Source organism: Haemaphysalis longicornis, unplaced genomic scaffold (genome assembly GCF_048455015.1).
Source record: "Haemaphysalis longicornis isolate Haplotype H1 unplaced genomic scaffold, Haemaphysalis longicornis Haplotype H1 scaffold_3, whole genome shotgun sequence".
NCBI lineage: Eukaryota > Metazoa > Arthropoda > Arachnida > Ixodida > Ixodidae > Haemaphysalis > Haemaphysalis longicornis.
The window spans coordinates 42,437,124-42,454,069 of record NW_027526335.1 but is presented as its reverse complement, the minus strand read 5'-3'; the positions used below and the strand labels follow the sequence as shown (position 1 = coordinate 42,454,069).

At 48.3% G+C, this 16,946-nt stretch overlaps 1 protein-coding gene across 2 annotated transcripts in view; it reads right to left on the bottom strand.

Moving 5' to 3' along the window:
• LOC144174340 (uncharacterized) overlaps positions 1-16,946 on the bottom strand; it is a 199,173-nt gene that overhangs the window by 78,197 nt on the left and 104,030 nt on the right. For both annotated transcript variants that reach the window (XM_077702987.1, XM_077702988.1), the window contains one exon: positions 8,254-8,421. The gene's annotated coding sequence lies outside the window, so the exon portion shown is untranslated. The remainder of the gene's footprint in view (positions 1-8,253; positions 8,422-16,946) is intronic.

Genomic DNA, 16,946 nt, shown 5'->3' with positions numbered 1-16,946 from the left:
CGAGAGGGAGCCCGGTCGCTTCCTGTTCTTTCTTAGCGCCATCGTCTTCACGCGTTCGATCTGTTTCTTTTCTTCCTCTTTTTTTTCCATTCCCCCCATCAGTCGCGCACGTTGCCCCAAGCTCATCATTCGACTTGCCTCCTCAAGGGGCCGTAAGAATTCACTGCGTAGTACGTCATCCATGCGTACCTCCTCCCCGGTTCCCCCCGTACACACAGGCAGCCCAAGTCATTCTCCTCCTCATTCTCCCCTTCGTTCATCGGACTGATCTCCGTAATACTTCACTCTCTCTCTCCCTCCCTTCTTGCCGACTTTCCTTCACACCCAGCCTCTAGATGGCCACTGTCGCGGACGAGTCCCCTTCTATATGAAGCGGAAGAAGAGGGATCGGACACGGACAAATATAATAAATCGGGCCGAAAACAACGACCGAGACCGGGGAAGAAGGGAGTCGGATAGGAAGTTTATTTCTTCCGATATCCTCAGCGTATATCTCTCTAACTCGCCTCCTTTTTGTTTCCTCGCCTTTTCGGAGCGGCTCCTGTTCGCGGTCGGGAGAGCGCGAAGTCCGGATATCCTGGCCGGCTGTGAACGCGCGCAGTCTTTGGCTCGGTCCCAGGAAGCTTCAGAGAAGTCGGCTGGCAAGTCGCAAGCAAGGCAGGAGGAGACAAGCCGAGCCGCCGCGCCGCCGATCTTGTTCGACTGAGATTCCACCACCCGTCGCCTCTTTCTTATCCTGGTTTTCTTTTCTTTTTTCTTTTTTCATTTCTTTCTTAGAATTTCCAGTTTTATCTCGGGACTATTGAGACGTGTGCTGAGTACAGATATTGGCCGGTGTATTCTTTGTGGACGCCGCACAAGTGACGCCCACTACGAGAATCGTTTATCGCACGCTTGGAAGTGGGGAACAACAAAAGCTGAAAAGTTTCCGGCTCACGAGAAGACGCGGTGGGGCTGCCAATCTATACGCGCCGCTTTTGAAAACTTTCGGGAGTGTTGGAACTGGAATGAAACGGCCACAGCGAGCAAGCGTGGGTGTGAAGGATTCTATACGACTGCCAGCAATCAGAGAGAGATTTTTCTGGCGTAAGCTAATGCAACACGTAGGCAAGTCGATTGCTTGTAAATATAGCACTTCCGTTTCGCACAACGCCCACGTTTTAGAGACAGCTATACTTTCTATGTCTGCATAAATCCCCTTGTCCTCTCCTTTATAAGTAGAAAGGGAACCAGACACCTCATTCTCTGGTTGGCTTCCTTGCCTTTCTTGAACTGTTCGTTTCTTTTTTCTTCCTATCAAGTAGCGCTGCCGGCAAAAAGTGCGAAAACCTGACAACAAATTACGGCTACGCTTTCCCGTGCTTCTTAAACCTTACTTTAAGAAAAGGACGTGCGTTTGCTTGTTTTACCTCTGACGCATTCTTTTTTTTAACTTTGCTTTTCGCTTCCTTTCTATTTGTTATGTAATTTCTTTCTTAGTTAATTGATTCATAGCGGAGGCACAATGTCACTAGGAAAGGGGCAATGCCGGTGTCATGCTTTGGCAGTTTAATGGTCAATCTCAGGCAGGGTATGTTCCACAGAACCAAGAACCCGAATACAAGGTGAAGAGGTAGACATCAAAGTTGGCGTTCGGCCATTTTGGATTCCGCCGGTTTCACTAAGCGCAGGTGCTCCTGCTTCGCATCATAGCCTGCCGCTTTTCTAGGAAGCCTGCGGAATAAACAGAAGGGAAACCGCAGGCAATAAATGCGAAAGCATGCACTAAATCGATACTAGTCTCGCAGCCCCATGGCGTTCGGGCAATGGGCGAAGGAATAGTGGAGGCTTAAATGCAGGAACGTGCTGCTCAAGCGTCAAGAGAGTTGCATTTCCCTGATTATGTTGTTATTTTGTTCAAAATACCATATAACCGCCCAGCAGACAGAGTGACATGTTGAATCAATCCTTATTGCTGGGCAGGTGGGTTAAAAAGTTACAAACTCGCCTGAAACGTTCAACTATGTTCTGTTCAACTATGTGCTGTTCAACTATGTGCTGTTCAACTATGTTCTTCACATTTATGAATACAGGAGGCCCCAATGCAGTCACAGACTATGGGACGCTGCTCTGTATAACACACTGATGCAGTAAAAACACTTATGAGGCAATAGCAATGACACTGATTCTCGACGTTTTCTGCGTACACCGGTGCACTCACAAGGAGAAATGATGTGGAGAAGAGGGGGGGGGGGGGGGTGTTATAGAATACCGAAAGTGCGTGTGAACTGCAAAGACAAATTAAATCCATTTCATTTTAGGTCTGTCGCGGTATGCCTGGTGCCTAACTCGCTCGATAGAACTGACGTTCCGCTCGCAGGGAAGCATGAAGCATAATTCAGGGGCTTCGAAGCGGGACCACAAATGTGGCGTTAAGAGGTTTTCCCGGGGGCCGTAGCCATTCTGTGCGCCACCATTTCCGATTGAAGCGCATTGTTTACCCGTTAATTACGTGGCTTAGAGAGTGAGGTCACCATTCAGGCAGCCTTCCCGAGCGCCTTTCAGATCGCCACGCGGTTCGCATTGTGAGCCGACCACACCATGCCATTAGGCGGTCGTACTCCGTCGGCGCCGAACAAAACGAGATTGTGGTGCTCTCATACTTGAGTGTCAGACTTCGCGGAAAATTCTGCACGCTGAACCACGGGTTGGGTAAAAGTACGGTGGGTGTAGCTAAGAAATGGAAGGACTCAAACTCGCGACATCAAATGGCACCAACAAGAGTGCAAGACTGAGTGGTGAGCTTCGTTTTGCGTGCAAACCGTAGCAGGAGTAGTAATAGCAGTGTGACCTCGAGCGCTGAGCGGCGTCCACAAATTGTTGGTGCTAGTGCCGCCACATCGCGACAAATCATGTAACCGAAGTGAACAAGCAGCACAAATATCCTCCTAGTAAAGAAGCGCTATTCTCGTTCCACCAGAATATCGTACACGTGGCGTGAGAGGAAGCATTTGCTGAAGCAGGAATGCATTATCCGCTCATTTACTGCGGAGGCTATAGTCTCGGTTCTCAAGTATCCTGCGCATTTTTTAACACGAAAGTGTTCTATTCCGGGGTTCACGAAGATTTCACTTACGTCATATCCATCACGGAAGTAACGCCAGTACAACGAAGCAAGCGGCCTGTAAAGGATGCACCCCTGCAAACAGGGCGTTCTTGAGGGGAAGCAACCTTTAGTATTAAATGGTGCGTTATACTTTGGGTTGTTCGTTTTCGCGTTTCATATTTTAGCACGAAAGTGTTTTATGCCGGTATACACCAAGATTTCACTGACGCCATATCCGTCCCGAAAATGACGCCAGTACACCTTTGCCAAAGCGACCAGCCAGAAGGACGTCAATCGCCAGCACACCCACAAGTCTGCCGCGGACCCGCAAATCATGCATGCTCAGCTGCAGATTTCGCTGCACATTTCACTTTCGTATGTAACCGATTCCTATGACAGAGGAATCAACCACAGTTGTTTTTTTTGTTTTTTTTTTTTATACGAATCATACCTTGACGTTCTTTTCTTTTTGCGTTTTCTTTTTCGTTTTTTTTTTTTGGGGGGGGGGGTGCGTATTTTAGCTCACGCAAACCCCACAATTGCAGAAAAACCTTCTGTCATGACGACGTGTTCGACACGCGAAGTTCTACCTTTACCCATAATCATGGGTTAAATAAAGTAGTATGGAGGAATAATTGCAGCGGCTTCGTTAATCAGGTTATATGGCCACAGAGGCCCGTAGGCACACAGCGAAAAGAAAATGTCTGTACACCAGCCTGCATTTTTCATGAAAGTAATATTCGATGCCACATTACCTTTTCAACCACCAATTTTGCCGCAACGCAGCGAAGACAGTACCGCCAAGAAGGTGTCACGCACGCCACTAGATGATCAGTAGCCCGGAATTACCGCCGAATGAGAAACTGCCCTCTCGTTGACGACTGCCTGCGGAGCCGACTCTGTGGACGATCAATTCTTCCGAGAGAAACTTCTCAGAATTCCATTCCTAACCTCGCCTAAACTCCCTGAGTGTCACATTGTTGTTGTGGCTGCGACTGTTTATTGTTGGTATTCTTGCTGTTGTTAACCAGACAACAACAATCCCCCGGCTTCCCCGCGCAATTTTGTTAGTGAAAGCACAGAAGGTCCGCTTATGCATCCTGAATGTCACTTGAGTTACTGTTGTTGTGCTGAACACAGCAGAAAATAAACAGGTTACCTCTATGTAAGCTACCCGCCGCGGTGGCTCAGTGGCTAAGGCGTTGCGCTGCTGAGCACGAGGTCGCGGGTTCGATTCCCGGCCGCGGCGGCCGCTTTTCTGATGGAGGCGAAAAGCAAAAACGCCCGTGTGTACGAGATTTCGGCGCACGTTAAAGATCTCCAGGTGGTCAAAATTAATCCTGAGCCCTCCACTACGGCGCGCCTCATCGCCTGAGCTGCGTCGGCGCGTTAAACCCTACAATCAATCAATCAACCTCTATGTAAGCTCGCTGTCTCAGCCGAAACAGATTCAAAAGACACGCGGGACATAAAGACATGAACTTAATGTACAGTTCACATAAAAACTGCAGGACAAATTCATCTTAGATGATTTTCTTTAAGTGCAAAGCGCTTTTTTTCTTGGCAGAGTTTTGCGATATTACCTTACAGGCACGCATAGGTAATACCTATCCTTGTAGAAAATAAATCGTCTGGAGTTGTGACGGGAGGTCAGTGAGCTAGGAGTTTGAAACTGTTAATTTGCGAAGAAATTCTCCGCTTGATAATGAGTTTGACCTGAAACGGCTTCACAACGCAAATTAACTGTTCTGTAGTTCAGTCGTATACTAGCAACTTAATACAGAAACCAATTATAAGTGCGCAAAAGATAGTTCCGTATGTTGAGTTCGGTTCGTACCACACAGCACACAATTTTTTTTCTGAAAACATAACCCAAGGAACAAAAATATGCAGCGTCTTAGAATCCGGCGAGAGCAGCATATGGATTCCCGTGAAAAGGGAACCACCTCCGTCCAGTGTGGAGTTCACAATGAACGCCTCTTAAATAAAGTTTCTTCCTCCTCCTCCGATATTTGCTAGAACACATCAGTTGCCAGAGGCGTACTCTGAGAACAAATGAAGCAATATTAGCAGATGATTGCAGCGATGCACGACTGGGCATCGAAAAAAAAAAAATTGGCGTGTTCACGAACGCATATATGTTCAAAGAAAGCAAGAATTACGCGAGGGGCGAGAATGGCGGCATCTGCTACCAAAGATTTCGTGTCCCTTCTCGCACCACAAAATCCTTGCCCGTCAAACATAAAACCACGTGTGCATTATCAAAGATTTTTTACGAGAGATTCACCACCGCTCAAGCCTGAGTACACACACAAGCACATTGTCAACATCTCAAGGCTTCCCATGTGGATTCAACCGGAGACTCGATCGAGTACTGGCAACAAAGGCAGAAGCTGTAAAATTTCCCCTCGCGGGCCGTTCTCCGTCGACGCAGCCACAACGCGGGACCAGACACGAGAAAAAGCGCATCAAGTCCCGCAGCCACGTTCATTCGTGTAGCGACGACAATAAGTCCAACCGCGGCACGTAGGAGGTCGAAGCGCGAATGTAATCTCCTTAGGCAGCGGCGGCAGTCTTTGAGGCGAACGTTTTTTTCCCACCGCCTCCACAGCGAGAGCAAACGCTCCCCTCCCCGTGCCAAACCATCGATCCCGCCTTGAGGGACGGGCATAAAAAACCAACTCACCACTGCTTCCCGCGCGTATTACGGGAATATTTCATCCTTTCTTCTTCCCTTCCGGGTCGGTCACCTTTCTCTTTGTGTTCTCGTTCCTTAGCTCGGTGTCAATCCGCAAAGTTCTCCCGCGTATACGGAGACCGAAAGGAATAAGAGAGAGATAAAAAAGAAGAAGAAGAAGAAGAAAGCGCGCAAAAGGGCAAAGAGCCGGGCACATAAGACAATTCGGAGGGCACAATAGCAGTTTCGGTCTGTCTTGGCGGATCTCAGTCTTTGTGCGGCTCTCTCGCCGTGTTTAGGCCCACTGTCTTCCCACGTGCCTCCTTTTCCTCGGCCCTAGCTGCACCAGTTGGCTTTTCGCCTCTATCCGCTTTGCTACACGGAGCGAAAGCGGACAGAACAAAACGCGGGAAAGTTCAAGCAAGAGTGCAAAAGGAAAAGGCCCGGCTCCGTCGTCCCGGGGATGGAGAAATAGAGAGAGGTGCCGGCGTGCCCGCTCGACGGAGGAAAACCGAAAGGATAGCGAGAAAAACAACGGACGCGGACGAAGAAAGGAAAAACCGGAGACGCAAGATTCGCGCAGAGAGCTAAAGCAAAGCGGAGCCATGTCTCCGGAATACTGATCACGAGCTGGCTCTGAAGCGCAAGCCTACAAATCCTCGCGAGACGAAAAGCTACTTGGCGCTCTACGCTGCGGGCTGCCCGCGCGCTGTGTGTATATACCCCCTTCCGCCGCTATCCCGACCTCTCCTTTTCCCGATCCCTCACGAGCGCTCTTCCTCCTGAATCTTCTTCGCTTTCGTTTCGCCCTCCCGACTGACTCCTTCCTTTCCCCCTCGTACGTCGCTCAGCCGTCCGAGGCCCGAAGCGTGCCCATTGTGTTCCGGCGTGGGGTCCGGACGCGCCTTGATTCGCTAAAACCCGGGCCCGTTTATCTCGCGAATCGCGGTTGGCAACGGCCGCATTCAAACCAATTCGCGGTCATAATCTCGTATCCCCGGTAGCCTCATGCCTTTCTACGGAAAGGCCGGCCCCACCCACGCGAAGACGAGCAAAGTTGCGGAGGCCACCGGGAATTGAGAAGTGGCTGTTTGTTAGCAGACTCCGTGAAAACTTTCTGCTTCTTCTTCTGCTTCTTCTTCTGCTTCTTCTTCTTCTTCTTTCTAAATCGATTCGGTTATTTCCTCCACAACGCCTTCCGTTCATAAGTGCGCTGCAGCGTTCCTTGCGCCAAACTGTTAGAACGTAATTTCGCGCCAAGTAGATTCGGCTGCGTTTTACGGCGCTGTATAAAGACAGCCGCACAGTGAGAGGCGCTGAATCCAAATCAGCGGAGGTGGGAAGAAAAGGCGATGCGCGATTCTAAATTCGGGACACGTTCTTTCGGGCATATATTTCGCTTCAGATAGCCGTAAATAATACGCGACTTGGATGGAGAGCTGCTAGTTTCGTTCGCTATACGGCTCCATCGACATTTCACAAATTGCCTCTCCGCGGCCACGTTCGTACAACATTAGGCTTGCATTTCATATTTCCGGCGGTTTTTCTTAAAACGCGCAGTTTTTCAAGGGTGAGTGGTCCCAAACTGCACGCAGGTTTTAGAGCAGTTACGGAACACCGCGCTAATTATGCATTTTTGTAGCGTGGGCTTCACTGGCCGAGGTTGAACAGTTTCGCGTGGCTCCTGGAGAGCCGTGCTGCGCAAGCGCGGCACGTGCCGGCCCGGACCACTTGATCATGCGAGGGGTGGCCAGGTGTGGAACCGATGGCTCGTGCGTCACCGCAACACCTGCGTGCGCCTGTGGAACCACACCCCACGTGTCCAGCGTCTTCGCCGACCTCCGTTCCGCACGTGGCGGCCCGTTCCACTTGATGATCATGCGAGAGGTGGCCGGGTGTGGAACCGATGGCTCGTGCGTCGCAGCAACACCGGCGTGCGCCTGTGGAACCAGCTTAGCTCTGCGGCAATTGGTGACGCTGCGCCGGAGCCGCTTGATAAATATACATGTGTCACATAATGCGATACGTGTGTGTGTCATTGAAGCAGCAGTAAGCATGATAATCGAGCTAATCCTGGACAACCAGGAAAGCTAAGAATAACCAGCTGAACCTTAACTCACACTACGTATATCCTGGCATAGCCGAGCTAAGCCACTCCTAATTTTTTTGTTTTCTTTTTTACTGCGATACCGTAGACCCTCAATATAACAAAATCGCTTTAGTCGAGTTATCAGTTTATTCGAAGTTTCCCACGGTCCCAAGTGCAATTTACCGGATCAATATTTCCCTCTAAAAACGAAATACAGCTTATAACCAAGTCGGTTTACTTCATTATGAATAGGGTTCAATGTACGTGTTTTTCGTTGTTGTTACGTGAGCTTAAACGGCTCTGTTTTCCAACCAGGGGTAAAAGTAAAACACCCTTAAGTAGGGCTGCCCTTGGCCAGTGCCTAAACTAACCCCCAAATGCGCAGTAAAGAGACGAACTCACGTTTAAAATTCCCGCCGTGAGGGTACCACGTCACATTCGGTTATCCAGGCATGGCTCCAAGAGGGAAGGGCGGCGAAAAGGGATCAGTGCGACCGCGTAGCGCGTTGATGAAGACGAGCTTTCAGCATGGGCTTCCTGAAGCTGGTTTACAGAACAGCCGGACGTCACCTGTAAAAAGGGTAAAAGGTAAACGTTGGATTAGTATCCCTATATTGTAGTGAATCGGAGAGGGAAGAGAATGCGAAGACAAGTGCGAGGAACACCCCTCCGCTCACTTTCTGCTCCGAACAAACACTCAGCGGGGATATTATGACGTTCAATTTCAGAGCCTCAACACGTCAAAGCTCGCCCTGCGCATGGAAGTGCACTGCGTTATAAAGCCAAGTTTTAGTCTAATATAGCATGCGCTTAAATATCGTAAACACGGGCGTTCTGGCTTCATCCCTGCCACAACAAGAGTGTCTGAGGCTGGGAATCGACTCTGCAATCTTTTGCATTGCACGCCAGAAGCCTTGGAAAACACGCCACCACTCCGGGTAGTGAACTGTGGGGGTAGATTTTGCGACATAAACTAAGCGCCTAACAAAACTTTCGCCTGTCCTACATAGCCTTATGCTATAAAGGGACAACCTCTTTTAAGGTCACATTTTTCTTATCGGTTTTCTTTGCCAGTGTCTGTACTCAAGAAGCAGTGAAGCGTCGCACGTAGACTTTTTCACACAAGTCGCCCGTGAGGGGCAGTCACATGCCAATGACTATGGTTTCCTACGAGAGGCAGGGGGGGGGGGGGGTGTACCGTGCGCACACAGCTCATGTTTGACACCCCACTCGAGGACTCGGATCCCACCCTGGCCCCGCTGCCATCGTTTTTTTGATGAAGAGGGAAAACAAAAGCGCATGTGTGCCAAGATTACTACGGGTAATCCAAATTATTCCACAGTCCCTTAATACAGCGCGCCTCATAACCAAAGCGTAACTACGTCGTCTAACCACTAATGACAGTAGCCTCTACCAGAGCTTGTAAACAGCTTCACAAGTAGATCGCGCAGCGTATACATCCTCGCATTTCACGACTTTCCCACGTCGACGCGTCTCAACTTCATTTTAGACACTCTCTTACTCAAGACATGACCGACCAACGTAGTTGCAAACACAGTGGTTAAGCAAACGCAGCCTCTTCGGCTTGCTTCAGTATCTAATCGTCCGTATCTCACCCACTAGACCTACACGCGTGGCCGCTTTCCTGCAACGACGTCATGAGTATTTGTATCACCGGCAGTGCTTATGAAGTCTCAACGAGATGTCGCTTCTGGGCACGTTATTCTAAGTGACGCAACTTCTGGTTATGACCAGCACGTATTGCTCCTCCGCACAAAGCGGACACTTTTTCGGCCAGTGGCCACTTATTTGCAGTGGTCTTCAAACTTGCACAACTCAATAGAGCCACGTGACGGACAAAGTCATGCCTGTTTCGGGGGCACATACAAGAACATGAAAGGATTAGCTGACAATGATAGCCATTTTAAAGTTTCCCTGCATACTTGGTTTTAAGAAAACAACGTTTTTCAAGCTTATCTTGGCGGCGTTTTCAAGCGTTTTTTGCGCCTGTGGCCAATGCATGCAGGGTCGGATCTAGGGTTTTTTTCTAAGAGGGGTAAGCTTCTATCTCAGTTATGATGATGATGATGATGGTGGTGAAGAGGAGGAGGAGGAGGAGGGGGGGAAGGAGAGGGAGGGGGAGGATAGTAGGCTTTTTATTCACCGAAATTTCGGAAAACCAAAAAATATAAGAAGTAGAAAAATATTAGCAATTAGATTTTTTATACGACTTCAGGGGCCATCTTCTTTGGGGGTATAAATTCAAAAAATTAAAGAGGGGGGATCCGGACATTATCCCCCCCCCCCCCCCCCCTCTGGATCCGCCAATGCAGGTCTCGATGCAGGACCTCCGTCCGCCAATGCAGGACGAAGGTCTCGATGCAAGCGAATTCCCCGCATCGGCTAAGACCACAATGAAAATGATTTTGTTTACCTTGGACGGTGACGGTGAAGGGAGACTCACGGGCAGCAATACCAGCTCCCCCATACAGAAAAAAAAAACAGCGGAAAGGAATAAAAAAAAATATCGGGACCAACTTGCGTCACCGCGCCCTGGAGGAAGCTCGCGAGTTCACCGCGCAATATAGCGTTGCGCCGAAACGCGCTTTCCTGGCCCGGGACCGCGGACGTCTTCATGTTTGCGCGAGCCGTGAATGATTTGACATCGGAGAAGAAAATTGCGCGTGATCCGTTTCGGCTCTGTCACGACGAGGAAGCGTCTCGCCCCGGCTCAATCACGGCGCCGCCGCAGCGAGCCACGTTCCCCCTCTCCCCTTCCTGGGACGAGGAAAAAGAAAAAGGACGCGCAACGCGAGCATCCGCAGCCGAACTCTGGCGAAGTTGTCGGTCGCCGATGTGGCTCTCTCCGGGGAAATACGAGCCGTCCGTGGCGCTCGCATCCCGTAATTATGAGCGATCTCCGTCATCGTACCGCTGTCCAGCGGCATAAAGGCGCGCGTGTGCCGTACCGGCGGGAATGCGAGAGCGCCCACCACGGCAGCGCCGCCATGCAGCCAACACGCGCCGCAATCTCGGCGCACGCCTCAATGCTTCAACAAATCCCTCGCGGAGAGCGCGGCCGGCGTTGTTTACAGCAAACCATAATCATTACCTATTCTCCACTGCGCGTTCGCTTGAACCTCTCTGCCTGCGAATTCGTTCCACTTCTTTTTTTGTCTTTTAGTCGGTTGTGCTTCAACCCTTTAAACTTTGAACTTTCAGGGGAACCAAGAAAGAATTTCATCAAGCTTTTACTTTTTTCCCGTCCCATTCATCAATTTTTATTAGTTTTGTTTTTGTGCCTGTACCTGTTCGTAATTCGGAATGCTGCGAGAACTTAACATTTTTTTATCCACAGGGCATTTTTAAAGCTTTCGTTGGTTTTATCGGTTCGAGTCGGGATTAAACGACGCGTTGAAGCAGGTTCCTTTGTTCGTTTGTGGGTTGGCTTAAAGTAAAGTGGAAGACTGAGAGAGACGTGACAAATATAGGAACCTGCGTTTTTCTGTTACCGGACGGCCAGGAGCCCATTTGTGCCGAATGGGCGGTGCAAAAGAGTAAACGGCAAAATAAACAAAATAGCGATAGGAAACAAAGACGAGAAAGGAAGGCCCATTTACCGAGCCTTGCCTTCGTGTCGGAATCACCCGGGCGGCCCGCTACCCTGCCGGTTTCATCTCCCTCCTCTTTATACTGCGACAATCAGGGGTAATCGATTACCGATGAAATTAATGATGCCACAGTACAAAAGCCCGAACTTCATTTCGCAAAGCGTTCTCCAAAAGAGCGGTAATTCTGCCACCGCAGAAGTAACAATTCATTACCCTGTGGCAGACAAAAGAATTAGAAATTTAACCCGCCTTCTGATCAAATGAAAAAACTGCAGCTCAACAGCGTTATTGTGTGTCGTAAATTCCCTGCGCTGCCGTACCCAGACATTGAATGCATGCATGTATGCGTGTATGTATATACAGTCGAACACGGATATATCGAACTCCAAAGGGATCGCGAAATAGTTCGATATATAAAAAATTCGATATAAAAAATATGGGCTGTGAGTCCTCACCTGTGGCGTACGACCACTTAGCGATCGGCGAATTCAAGAATGACAACTAATTCCGCACTAACGACGCAACAGGATGCTTTATTTGCGTGAAAAGAAATCGCTGATCTTGGCCTGCTTCTTCGTCCTGTACATTGAATTAAAGACGCTGGGTGACAGCCCAGTTCCTCCCATGTCGCCGCAACTACGTAGAATCAAGCTGAACGCAGCCGCCAGTTCACCAGCGGAGTACGATCGTGTAGCCGCATCCTCGTGCGGACATTCATCGCCACTGGAGCTATCAGCCTGGGTTCCTGCAACCGCAGCTACGATATCCTCGTCAGCGACGCTCGCAACAGCCTAAACATTGCTGTAAGCGTTCACGAAGTCGCCGGCAGACAGTCCGGCTTGAACAGCAGCCGGGAAAAGGGACGACAGCTCGCGAAACGTGTCGTCCATGCCCTATTCGTCGTCGTCTCCGTCTTCGCAAGCTTCCGAAAGTTCGGCCGTCACGAAGCCTGCCTTCCGGAAGCAGTTGGCCACGCTCTGCTTTACGCTTTTCCAGGAACCCGTCATCATTTGCATGGCCCCCAGCTGGTTACCTTTAAGCTCGGTGCCTACGCGGAGGCTCATCAAAATCCTATCGAGGAGTCGCCTCCTGTACCCAACCTTGAACGACTTAGTCGAGCGGTCGAGCGGCTGCAGCCTGGCTGTTGTATTCGGAGGCAGAAACTTGAGCTCGATGTTGTCGAGCTCGCAGGTGGTTTGGTTGGCCGAGCAGTTATCCATGAGAAGGCAAGCATGACGCTCCGACGCCCCGGCTTCTGTCCTTGTCGGGTTTCGGCGAAGGCACAAGGCGACCGCGGAAATCGGGGTAGCAGCGACTGCCGAAGAGCACCTTCCAGCTCGTGCGGCGTTCGATATACCTAATGTCGGGAAAAATACCGTTCGATATAAACGTACGAATTCCTATACTTTTACACAGAATTTTCAAGGGGATAATTCATGAGTTCGATATAGACAATAATTCGATATACCCGTGTTCGATATATCCGTGTTCGACTGTATGTGTGCGTGTATGTATGCGCGTATGTATGTATGTATGTATGTATGTATGTATGTATGTATGTATGTATGTATGTATGTATGTATGTATGTATGTATGTATGTATGTATGTACGTACGTATGCACGTATGTATATATGTATACAGGTATGCATGTATGTATGTATGCATACATGTATATATGTATACAGGTATGCATGTATGTATGTATGTACGCATGTATGTATGTATGTATGTATTTATGTATGTATGTATGTATGTATGCACGTATGCATGTATGTATGTATGTATGTATGTATGTATGTATGTATGTATGCAATGTTTGTAGGTATGTATGTATGCGCGTATGCATGTATGTATGTAATGTGTGTCGGTATGTATGTATGCTTGTATGTGTGTATGTATGTATATATGTATGTATGTATGTATGTATGTAGGTATGTATGTAGGTATATATGTATGTAGGTATGTATGCGCGCATGCATGTATGTATACAATTTGTGTAGGTATGTATGTATGTTTGTATGCGCGTATGTATGCATGTATGTATGATGTATGCCCGTATGTACGTATGATGTATGCCTGTATGTATGTATGTATGTATGTATTTGCGTATGCGCGTATGTATGTATGCATGTATGTACGTATGTATGTATGCGCGCATGTATGTATGCATGTATGTACGTATGCGCGTATGTATGTATGTATGTATGTATGTATGTATGTATGTATGTATGTACGTATGTATGTATGTATGTATGTATGTATGTATGTATGTATGTATGTATGAACGCACGCACGCACGCACGTATGTAAGCGTGCGTGTATCTGTATGTGCTCTTGACATGCCTGGTAATGCATAAATATCAGGTGTTAGCAGGCCAGAAACAAAGGTAAGGACAGTTTAGGAAGGAGTAAGGTGTTTCTGAATCTTGTTGCAGCACCACGAAAAATTACTTCGTGTTTTCTCATTCGTTCATTTATTTCCTACGTGTCCCTTCGGAGGGTACAGGTAAGACACTCTCTTTATTCAGCCTGAAGCCAGCCAAACGGAGGATGAGAAAATGCAAGTGAATTAGAAAGAGAGGCTGGCCGCGAACGACGGGACAGGGAAGAAAGGTAGAACGAAACAGAGTAGCGAAATCTAGCCCGCGGTGACAACAGGGTTCAAGACCAGCGAACCCACACGAGATAGAGAAATAAAAAGCCATAAAAAAGAGCTAGTAAGTAAGACGTAATACGCCGCGATGTACACGCCCAGGAATTGCCCCGAAGCCAGGGAAACTCACACCGCGCCGCGTCGACTTTCATCTGAAAAACCGTTCAAAACAGTTCGCGAGAGCCACACACACGCAGAGCAAAGAGAGAAGCCAGAGGCCCGAAGTGTCGCCAAAAAAAGACGCACGAAGCCGCATGGCAGCGCGAGGGGTCGTATACAGGCGCCGGAGGAGAAACAAAGGCAAACTAAGGAGGCAAAGCTGGCAACCAAGGGGGAGCCCTCATAGGACGACGGCTTATTTTACAACCTTATCGACTTTCCTGAACCACGTGTTTGCGCGTTCTCGCGATTCTTTTTCGCCCTCTTTTTGGTTCGCTTACTTCACCCTCTAGTGTCGGTCAGAAAAGCCAAAGAGAAAAGCCACCCGTCAGCAGAAAACTACTTCTCGAGCTTTCACAGTTTTTTTTTCCTCCTTTAAGACAACGCAATGCGAGCTGAAATGCCTGCAGGTTGTACAATAGATGACGCCCAGTGACGACAGAAGGGAAGGAGCTCATTTATACCGGCGAATTTTATCGTTCCCTCCTCCTCTTGTCATCGCGCTCTTACCCGGAGTAAACTAGCTTCGCGGAGGACTTTGAGTCAGGTTACGGGCCCGAAAAAGCCGAACGACCAGGGCTTTAATATCGGATATCCGACGGTTTGTGCAAGCCGTATTGTGGACACTATAAGCGGGGAGGTGTGCGAGTGAAAGAAATGACAGTAAAAAGAGGAAAAGAAAACTCCAGAGGCGTATTTTCCATTACGGTCAAACCACTGGAATTTTTTTTTTTTTCCGGCGCTTTCCATTTTCAAAAACTACGTAGAGATTTCGTTCAGTCCTGCCCCCCCCTCCTCCTCCACCCTCCCCGCTGGCTATGATAAAACAAACGCCGAGGAGTAAAGTGCGGTTGTGCGTGAAGTAAAATAAAAGCGCCCGGGGCTCCATTCTCTTGGGGAGCCGTGGTTAGCTTCTTGCTTTCCTCAGCTCTTGCACCTCTATTATAGCAGACCATACCAAAAGCGGGGCCATTTTCGCTTTCTATATCAAATTTAAGCCGAGAATTCTACTTTCTTTTGTAAACTCGTGCGTGCGTACTGGATGTTTGTACATATCTACATGTCTCACAAAGGCCAGTGATGAGATAGAAAAGTAAAAAAAAAGGAAATAAATATCTCCGGACGTACTTTTTTTTTCTCTATGTGGCGCAGCAGTCCGTAAGAAGAACCGAGATGGAAGAAAATGGCCTGTCGGCGGCCTACTGCCACTTCCGATCACTCAATGCCGACCGGAAACTGCAGCGCGCGCGAGCGCTCGCTCCTAAGCCCCCGAATTGCGAAGTTGTGGCCGTCGTCTACGACGGGCAACATAATTCTTTTCACGAACGGATACAAAAATGCGCAGTTGGGATCGCAAAACGAGCAAAAACTACTTTAGCGCTAGAAGGATATCGACGAGGGTAAAAATGTTGCGAAAGAAGGTTTGCCAGTCAACACCCGCAAGGCGAGCAAGCAGCGTAACTGTCAAAAAAACCACCCGTGATTAGACTGATTGGCTATCAGTACCGGCTGTGTAAGACGCATTATTCTCGCGTTTTTTAAAGTTATCAGCAATGTCAGCGAGTAATAAGGTCAGCAAAACTACCTTCTGTGTCATGACGTCCACCTGTAAGGCACCGTCCCCTTTGGGGGAGTGTTTGGCCACCCCAACACTTCTCGCAAATAATGGGCAGCGATAACGGTGCGGAATGGGATCATGATTAAGGATATCGAGTGAGGAAAGGGTACCTTGCATAAGGCGCTTCTAAAAAAACTTAAAAGAAAAGCGGCACGTGGTTCTTCTACAACGCTTTAGCTCAGTTAGGCACTCCTGTTTTGTTTTTGTTTAGAACTTTCGCGAGAGAACGATGTCGACCGTGACGCCAGCAAAAACGTTAATCCTGACATTGTAGAGTTCTGCAATAGAGCCGTTCTCGCACGCAAGAACTTGCGCTGCTGAATCATGACATGCGCCAATTTTCTCGACGGTCGCGAGACCGATATTGAGCCGCAAAGGATTTATAGATATCCCACTTTCACTGCCTCTCAGTCTTAGGGTGTCGGTAACAAAGGTTGTATTTGTGGATTTCAGATCCACTGTTTGTTAGTAGCACCCATTGGTGTAAGCGAATTTTTTTTCTTTTGTTGGGGTTGGGGGCAGGCATGCGTAAAAGCTTTGTGTACCCCTGTACCATTGTGCATATGTGTACCTTTACAAAAGGGTGAAAAAGGGTAATGGAAAATAGAAGAAAAGTTTCGAATTTTCAGAACATTAGCATATACAGAAAGAACGATTGACTCCTGAGTTGATGTGAAACGAGCAAGGGCGGCTGCTTCGGATACTACGTAGAGAAGCCAGAAGCAAGGTGTTGCGGGCGAAAACGTCTAAGGTCGCATTAGCTCACTGAAAATGTATGCAAAAGCGAAATCAGTAAAAATTTCTTCGGTCTGTCCTTATTCTTTTTTCTTTTTTCCCTAATCTATCGCTGCCTTCTACAAAATTACTTTTCGTAGAAAGAGTACTTTCCTAATAAGCCTGCGCATATATACGAATTTGATCGTAAGGGGTTGAAAAAATTCGGGCAAAAATCTAAGTATTCGTACTTACGAAACGTCTTTTTTTTTCATGAATAATGTCTGCCATAATGTCTGAACAAAAATATGGCCATGCCAAGCTAACGTTAAGATAAT